We start from the raw sequence: 9,206 nt of genomic DNA, 5'->3' as shown, positions 1-9,206 counted from the left end.
AACTTAAACAGTAACTGATGTCCGCCCGTTACATGTGAGCTTATAAATAAAAATTATGATCCACAAAATTGGCTTACCTTTAAATGTCTTTTGACACAGCGGCTGTATCGCAAAAATCCAAGCTCACTTCCTAGGTTGGCTACAAGATCAACATTAAATGATTGGCGTTCGACTGACCTTCATTTATCACTGGTGTTAAGGGCGTGAGTTCTTAGGGGGCCTTGACCTAAATGGTCGGCCGTTCAACAGTTTTCCTCGAAGCGACTGTATCTTATTTAGAACAGGATTTACAACTCTTCGACCAATTGATCATAGATACGTAGAAAGTTGTTAAAAATTCATTGTACTTGTAGGTCAGTACATATGCTATTTTTGTGGATCACTTGGCTAAATACCTCTAACACCTGGGTCTGTTGAAACAGACATCACCCCCCACCCCCCAACCACTGTTTCTTTTGTTGAGTGTGCAGGTTAGTGCAGTCATTTGCTTGGATGGTTAATCATTGCGTGGTACATGATGTCCGATCCAAACCTAGCAACCGAGTCCGTTATACAAATAATACAATGATGGATAAAAAATGTATTAATGAATCAAATACAAATGTTTATTTTGCAGACACAATATCAGTGTTTAAATTATGTATTCTCGTGTACTTGCGTTGGATTCATATTTTTGTTTCCTTTAAATACATTATCATTATGTCGAGAATTCGTTGAGCATCTTGGCCTCGGATTTTCGGTAGCTGGATTTGCTAGCACAATGCATTCTCCTTCCATTGTCTAGTACATGTTTGCTTATCACGAAAAGAGCTTCAGCATCATAGCGTTGCCTATTTTGTTTCTATACATTCTGGCTAGAAATCTATCATTTCATGCTTCATTTCATGATACTTCTATCTCATACAATATGCCATGATATTTCATTAATTTTCTGTAATGATATTATAATAATAAAAGTCACGGCCTTATCCCATTCAATCAGCATTTGTTATTTATTGTCAATAGTCAGAAGCGACATGCCGATGTATGGTTTAAATCTAGGTCATTTCTCATCATGGTTCAAACAACATATGTCTCTCAGAGTGCGGGCGAGTTTGTCGCTTCTTATTTTTATGTCCTACTGATAAAATATCTTATATTCATGTCCTACTGATAAAATAAGACAGAGATATCTACGTTATAACAAAAACCTATTGTCACGAATCATAGATTCATAATGTTGATTTGATATAAGAATTCATGTAAATCCCTTACTTTTTCTTATGTCTATAAATCATCCAGTTTAAAACAATTATAGATTGTTTTAAGAAGTCGCCATGGAATAACAGCAAGCACATGTAAAAACGACGTAAGAAAAAATATGAAACTGGTTTTGCATTAAAACATTTAAGAGAGATGTCAAAATCGCTTTTTAGAAAATCGAACATAACTGTATGCCTTACATATACCGCCACGCGTCAACATGCCTTGATACAGAGGGTAACAAAATCAATAACTTATATGACCCTAACACTGTATAGTTATATCTGAAGTGTTCGATTATAGGAAACAATTTCACTAAAATTGCGCAGAAGATTAGTGAGTTTTTCATTTAGAAAATTGAAAGCATTAGGAATGACATTATTTCGTATCGCCAAAGTGATTGTGATTCAGTAGACTTGCATTGTTCAGAACACTAACAAGTAGCAAACTCTTTTATTGATTTAGCTCCAGCAAAAGTAAATCATACAAAAATCTCCAATCTCCTAACAAATCCTGTGAACTGGACTCTTTACCAACATTGTTTTAGAAGAAAATGTCTTGATGAGCTCTTGCCGTTGACAACAAACATCATAGATACATCAATGGTTATGTACCAAAAGAGTTTAAAAGTGCTAGAATAAGACCCCTGCTTAGGAAACCAGGATTTGAAACAAATATTTAAAAGAACTGCAGGCCTGTGTCTGATCTCCCTTTCATTTCAAAAATCTTAGAAGGTAGTAGATGCGCGTCTTGCGTGGCACTTGAGTAAAAATAAGCTACATGGGGTACTGCCGTCTGCATACAGAAAGTTTCATTTAGCTGAGTAGGCTCTGATAAATGTAAAGAATGACATCCTCACATCTCTTGACCAAATTCTGCAACAGTTCTCGTGCTACTATATCTGTCTGCAGCTTTTGACACGATTGACCACCAAACACTGTTACATCGACTTGAACATCATTTTGGTGTCACAGACAAAGCACTTGCATGGATGCCATCATATGTTAGTGACTGCTATCAAACTATGTGCGTTAAAAGTGTGTTGTCGACGCCTATGTTGATGACATACAGTGTGCTCAATGGATCAGTACTTGGTCCAAAGAACTGTATCATGTACACAACCCGTGGGTGCCATATGCAGACGTCATGGACTTCTTCATCATTTCTACGCCGATGACTCTCAACTAAACCTGTCCTTCTAGCCGATAGAGGCTGTAGCTAGAAGTGAGGTTTTGCGCCGCATTCAGAGCTGTCTGGCTAAAATAGCTCGTGGATGCATTGGAATATGCTGAAGCTGAATGCAGATAAAACGGAGGTAATAATATTTCAATCAAAGCATAACTCCAAGTACATTTATGACGTCTCGGTGAAGGTTGGTGACTCTATGATAAAATCCACAAAATGTGTTAGGAATCTTTGTGCAGTATTTGAAAACAATATGGATATGGAACAACAAGTCAACCCTGTGTGCCGGGTTTGGTATGCACACCTACGTAGAATATGTCACATCAGACGGTATCTTACCAGTGATGCCACAAAGACCCTTGTCGACAGCCTGGTTACTTCACGGTTGAACTACGGTAATGCCTTGTTAAGAACATGGCAGCTCGCGTCATCACTAAGCCCCCCCCCCACCCCCCACCCCCACCTCGCAATCATATAACATTGGTTCTGAAGGAGCTCCATATGTTGCCAGTGAAGTACAGGGTGCAGTACAAGGTTCTGACCCACACCTTTAAGGCTTTAAGGCTTACACAATCAGTCCCCTGCTAATATAAGGGATATGATAGAAGTGTATAAACCGGTACGAAACCTAAGATCACAAGACACGCTGTCATTGATTATGTCAAAAACTAAAACCATGATGTATGGCAATCGCTGCTTTTTGTTCACTGTCCAAAGCTTTGGAAATCTCTTCTCGTCAAGATCAGAGAAGCTCATACTCTAGCTGCTTTCAAAAGCCTGCTTAAAACCCATTTCTTTGTACAACATCTCGTTAACTGACCGATACATGTTTTTCTTTTCAAAAAAAAAAAAAACACCGTAGAACAGTATTTTATCCTATGGTCACTTAAATACTATTAAATATGTATGTATCTGTTTGTTTTGTTTTATCTATCTGTTTTACATTCATGATTTCTGATAGTGTGAAATGCATTTCTTGTTTGTGCTGAATGCGCATTTGTTTGTATTGTTTGCAAATTTTTCTGTAAAGTACTTTTGAACGTGTACATGTGCATGAAAAGAGTGTTATTTAAATGTGGTATAATAAATAATAAATAAATAAGTGTTCGATAACTACAGGTCTCTCTTACTTATATCACCTATTGAACCATATTGGCTAGTTCTTAGATCGAATAATGTTTACCTTTACTCTGCTAAATTTCTATAGTGAACTTGTCCGTCTTTCAATTTGGACAGTACCATTACCTGTTAAAATGGGTGCTTACCAAACAAATACTGACTGAATGGCGGACAGTGCAAATCTTGATCAGAATGCACGGATGTGCATGTTGATCATGATTTACACTAGTCGCAAAGGCAGAATCAATCGTGTCCAGCATGGTAAGGGTTAAATTAGATTGACACCGTTTCGTGTATAACAGGTTAGCTTACCTAAATTAAAGATCCTGGGATAGAAAGTAATTATTTTACTCCTTACAGTGAAAAAAGTATTACGTTTGGTACCCGGCATGCATGGATGGACAAGGGCTAAAGCGTAACAAAGTGTTTTATATACTAAACCTTACTGTACCCCAATGCATTTGAACAGCCCTGGCATTTTGACTTAAATATGAACATGGTCATGGTCTCAAAGTGTAGCAAGGATTATATCTACACTTTCTTGTGTAACTGGTCCTTGGGGTTCGAACCATGTCGAAAACCTCCAAGATATGGTAAAATATTGATATACATTTGTATTCGAACACTACCTGTCCCTTAAGCTCTAAGGCAACCCAAAGTACCCAATTCTGACCTTACATGTAGATAGGACCTATACAGAGTTCGAATCTTGTTGTGAATGTTCCATATACGTTAAGACTATACAGAACTAAGAAGATTATTTTTATCTATTTTAACCTTAATCACTCGGTCACCTTAGAGTGAAATAGAACCTGTTTTAGGGTAAAGTCATATATCGCATGACTGAACCGCATTATGGACTTAGTCAAACCGAGTCTGCTATTATATTGCTTGGTTGCTTTCTATGCTTCCAAAGGATCTTCTTATACATTTTATCAACTGTTGCAACAGCATTCGTCTGCCGTACCTGTGCTCAATATTGTTATATTTTTCTTTCTTTTGGAATCATTTTATTCAGTTTTACTAAGTAGAATTCCACTTTAAACGGTGCTAGGGGCCTCAAATGATTCTCTTATAGATTTTATTAATTTTAACGACCACTTTCTAATTTTCTTAATAGCGTCTTATGGCTTAAAGAAACAGTTAACCGCCTCGATAGCCTAGTGGTATAGCGTCCGCTTCGAGAGCGGGAGGACGTGGGTTCGATCCCCGTCATACCAAAGACGTAAAAATGGTACAAGTATATAGCTCCCTTGCTTGGAGGGAAACTGGCCTCTTCTCTCATACCCTCGTGGCGATGGATTCCATCAGGAATGAGGTGTCGAGAGTGATTAATATAAGTTGTAGAACTTTCTTCGACCTAAAATAAATTAAAAACTAAAGAAACAGTTTCGCTGTGCCGAACTACGTTTTCTTTGAACATTTATTTAGGTAGGGCCCTAAAGAACTGCCCTGATTGGCACTTATTTATTCAGAAACAATTTCAAACAACAGCGTTGTTATACTTTTGGGCTTTCAGATCATGGCGTCCACCAGTGTATATGTGTAACAGAACATACTGGATGGTGTAACTGCAAAAGCTCTCATGCACAAATTCAAACAGTGTGTGCATGTTTGGTAGACAGTGTGGTCTATTCTTCCAGGTGATATCTTTAAATTAACTATCACAACTTCGGTCTTCAGGGGCATTTTAAAATCTACTTCCTAGTATTTAGCTCTGCATCGTGATATTTTCTTTCCTTTAGGACGTAGAGTTGATTTTTGGACAATAGAGTTGAAGACTGTTGCATACCACATTACATATCAAGAAGAAAGTTCAGCCTTGTTTGCTGTTACATTGCTTGGTTGCATTTAATGCTTCCAAACTGTCTTCTTGTAGATTTTATTTGTTAACATGCGTTCATTTCTGATGATGTTAACGCTGATAATCGTACTGAAGTAAGCCAGAAAGACAGAAAGATTTTTTCGGAAATAATTGCGCAAGTACCATTAAACTTCTCTGTCATTTCTTTCCTGCCATATATATACAGCTGATATTGGTTCAGAAAAGCAGGTTGTTAACTGAATCAGTAGAAAACATACAAGGGCAACTCTTAGTCTTAATCCCGTAGAAACATCTTTGATGAGCAAACGTTTTTTAAATGAGATTGCTCTGGGCCAACAAACCATCTGACGGTTAATCACACCCTTAGCCACTTTCATTTCATGTCGAGATTTAGTTGTACTAATATACAATCAGGAAAAGAAAATGACAATAAATACCTGTATATTATGCTTAAGTAGAATGCTATTACAGTATAATTGAGAGTACTCCCTAATCCCAAAGGACCAGGAAATATAACAACACTGAATCCACAAGTTTTCCTGCATTTTATTCAGAATCCTACACTTAAGAGAATCGAGCATTTAAGTCGAAACAATCATTTTTACCAAAATCTATGATAAGGTTTCCGCAAAGAGGGACTAATGTGTAAGGCTCAAACTTTTGTAAATCTATATTGAACAACCACACAGTATATTATTTACCTTGCATATAAACATGATAAAGCTCTGACAGGGTATAAGAAGCAAACACAAAGAAAGATGGATAAAGATAGTACTTACAAAACAAAAACACAATATACACCTGTCCAAAAATCTTATAAATATTTGAGGAATCAATTTCTGTCCAGTTAGTTTCGTAATAATATCAAAAATGAAAATAAATCAAGTTCAGTATTATTCTAGGCTTTTGATACATGCATGTACGTTAATGCTAACATTTGTCTTATATCATATTCATTGCCATTCTACATTCTTTTTTTAATTTACACACAATGGACATAAGAATTGAATAAGGTGACATACTCCACGTATTTGAATAGCAATTTATCAAATATTCAATAAAATTTAGCATGTCGTAAAATACAAGTTCTACAAGATAGTCAGCATGCATCAAGTACACATTAAGTGACTGATTAATGAAGTAATGTCTACATAAAACCAACGATAATGTCGGGTACATTTGGCGTACATTCTTTCTTTTAGCAGATACAGAAATATTTTCCTATACAAAGCTAGTTATATTTTTATTCACATATTAGTATAACAGAGAACAACTAATGCAATGATAAACATTAAAATGACGTCACACACAAGATATGAAATTCATACACCAATATTGAGAAATATACAGTAACTTCAAAAAGTCTTTTACATGATTAGACTCAGTTCCAAAAGAAAGTGTGCACTTTTTAAGTTTAAATATTTCAAAAAATTCCCCGACATTTTTGTTTCATTTTTTTCATACACTAACTCTCAGGTATAACTCAAAATGCACACCAATTTGTTTACGAACTGATTTAAATTTTGGTACCAAACATTATAAGTTTTCATGAAAATAACCGAGAAAAAATAACAGAAAACTAAGTGCACACTTTCTTTTGGAACTGAGTGTATGTATCTTATTTATCCGCGCGTCATCACTACCAATTAATTTAGGTCAAGGGCTGGTATCTTTAAAATGGAAAGTAGATTTAATTCGAGCAAAAGTACAACATATTGATTTAAAACCAGTTCTTTTAGAATATATCAATATCAGCTCTACATATTATATGCGTTAACATACACGAGTTCTAACTAAATGAAACAGAAAAAATGACCACCACCGCCGTAATGTACTAAAATGCCTTCTGGTCGCGTTATATTTACTTTCTGTCTACAAGAAGCCGTAAAACATTTGTTCCTGTTTCGTTTCGTTTACTTGAAATACTGTTCCACCAATAATTTAAAATTACACTTAAAAGTCTTAGCAGATCAGCCTCTGCTTCCTTCGAGTGACGCATGAGGAAAAAAAACGTGTTGTGCTTTCCGCATTTCAGTAGGCAGTTAGAACAGCTAAGATTTTATATTACGGAAGTGATACGTTACGGAAGAGATAAAATTATTTCAATATTTGATATCTGTTCGATACCTTGATAGCATTTACTGGAAACAAGCTTTCATACTGATGCATTCAAGGTATATGATACAGACACAGAGGGAAAACACCATTGTCATCACGTATATATTTGAAGAGTCCTCGTTACCGGTACGGAGGAGAGATTTTAAATCGCGACAAAATAAAGACGAACTGGAAACGAAAATATCAGAAATATTTACAAATCAGATAGTAACAAGGGAGTTATTTTAATAAAGTTATATCATTTGACGACAGTTTGTGTCACCTTTGTCACATCTATACCTTTTTCAAAATACTCTGTTAATATATTAGTTATTGTTACGGTAGGTGAGATCTGTTTTGGGCAACAGTAATAATTATGACCGGGATGAATGCATTTTGTGCCAGTGCTATCTTTTATTTCAATCCTACTGCACATAGAAAGTAGAAAAAGGATCGACTAAAAGTATAAAAAAAAAACAAAGAATATGCACTGACTAAAGTAAAAACCTCTTTCCAATGTAATTTATTCATCATGTGTTTGTAATAGATGAACCAGAAGGAAGGCGTCAAGGAATTTTCTAAAGTGGGTCAAATTGTTGGTTTTGGCTGTTTGTTGCGTAATTATTTTGGCAGTTTCGGTAACGGTAGCTAATAGTTTTTGTTAGCTTACACATCAATAGTCTTTAAATGTCGTTTAAATACCCTTTGACGGTTGTAAAGGGTCTCCTCTTTCTTGGCTTAGCTGTTGTTGTATTTTCTGATCATTCAGGATCATGGAACATACAGTCTTAATAACAAAGTTCCGTTTATGTCGGTTCGGGGGGTGGGGAAGAGGAGGGGTGGGGGTAGAAATGTTGCTCGTTTTAAAACATTCATGAACAAACTCACTCAAACCGAGCCTGCTGTTATTTTGCTTTTTTTTTTCATTCTGTGCTTTCAAATTATATTCTTGTAGATGTAATTTCATTATTTTAAAGGAAAAATGTGAATGTCCAAGAAACGTTTGTAAGTTGATACAATAAAGTTTGCTACTAGGGTATTTTAAAGGGCTGTTTAATAGTTAAACGTGGGCCACTGATCATGTTTCCGCACTGTTGTTATAAAAATTAATTGTTATTTTTTCAAAGCCGTACTCTGTAAATTTGTATCATTGACAACACTGGGAAAGCGGTTCGGAATACTGAACAATTACCTATAAATGCTTATTTCCTTTTTGTTTCAATAGCCACTAGTTTCACCGTTGGCGCATAAATGCATCATTCTGAGGCGAGAACTTATTCGAAACACTCTGACATCAGAATGCACGAAGCAGCGCAGCGTCTTTATGGTAACGTTCTTGTTTTATATATAGCTGCGAATGTATGGTGGGTCTTTATATTACATTCTGTCAAGTTTGATAACAATAAAGGCTACTGAGTATAGAAGTGAAGAAAGCGACACAAATTTTATTAACGCAGTTTTATTATGGAACATAATATCATGAAACTTGACTTGATTAAACCAAATATGTTTTTATTTTCTGTCGGATATGCCTATCACATACAGGACACTGGGACACTTGTTTTGCACAATCCATACACATTCTATGATGAGTGCAAGGTAGAAACAATGCATTCACAGCATTAGCATCGCAGGTCATACAGAACATCATGCTTTTCAGACGAATATTTTCTTCTTTTGCTGTCTCTGAAGGTGTTATATAATTGACAGTTTCAATTTTCAGAAACATATAATACAC

This window comes from Mercenaria mercenaria, chromosome 4, assembly GCF_021730395.1.
Source record: "Mercenaria mercenaria strain notata chromosome 4, MADL_Memer_1, whole genome shotgun sequence".
NCBI lineage: Eukaryota > Metazoa > Mollusca > Bivalvia > Venerida > Veneridae > Mercenaria > Mercenaria mercenaria.
The sequence above is the reverse complement of the archived record's forward strand: the minus strand, read 5'-3'. Positions refer to the sequence as shown.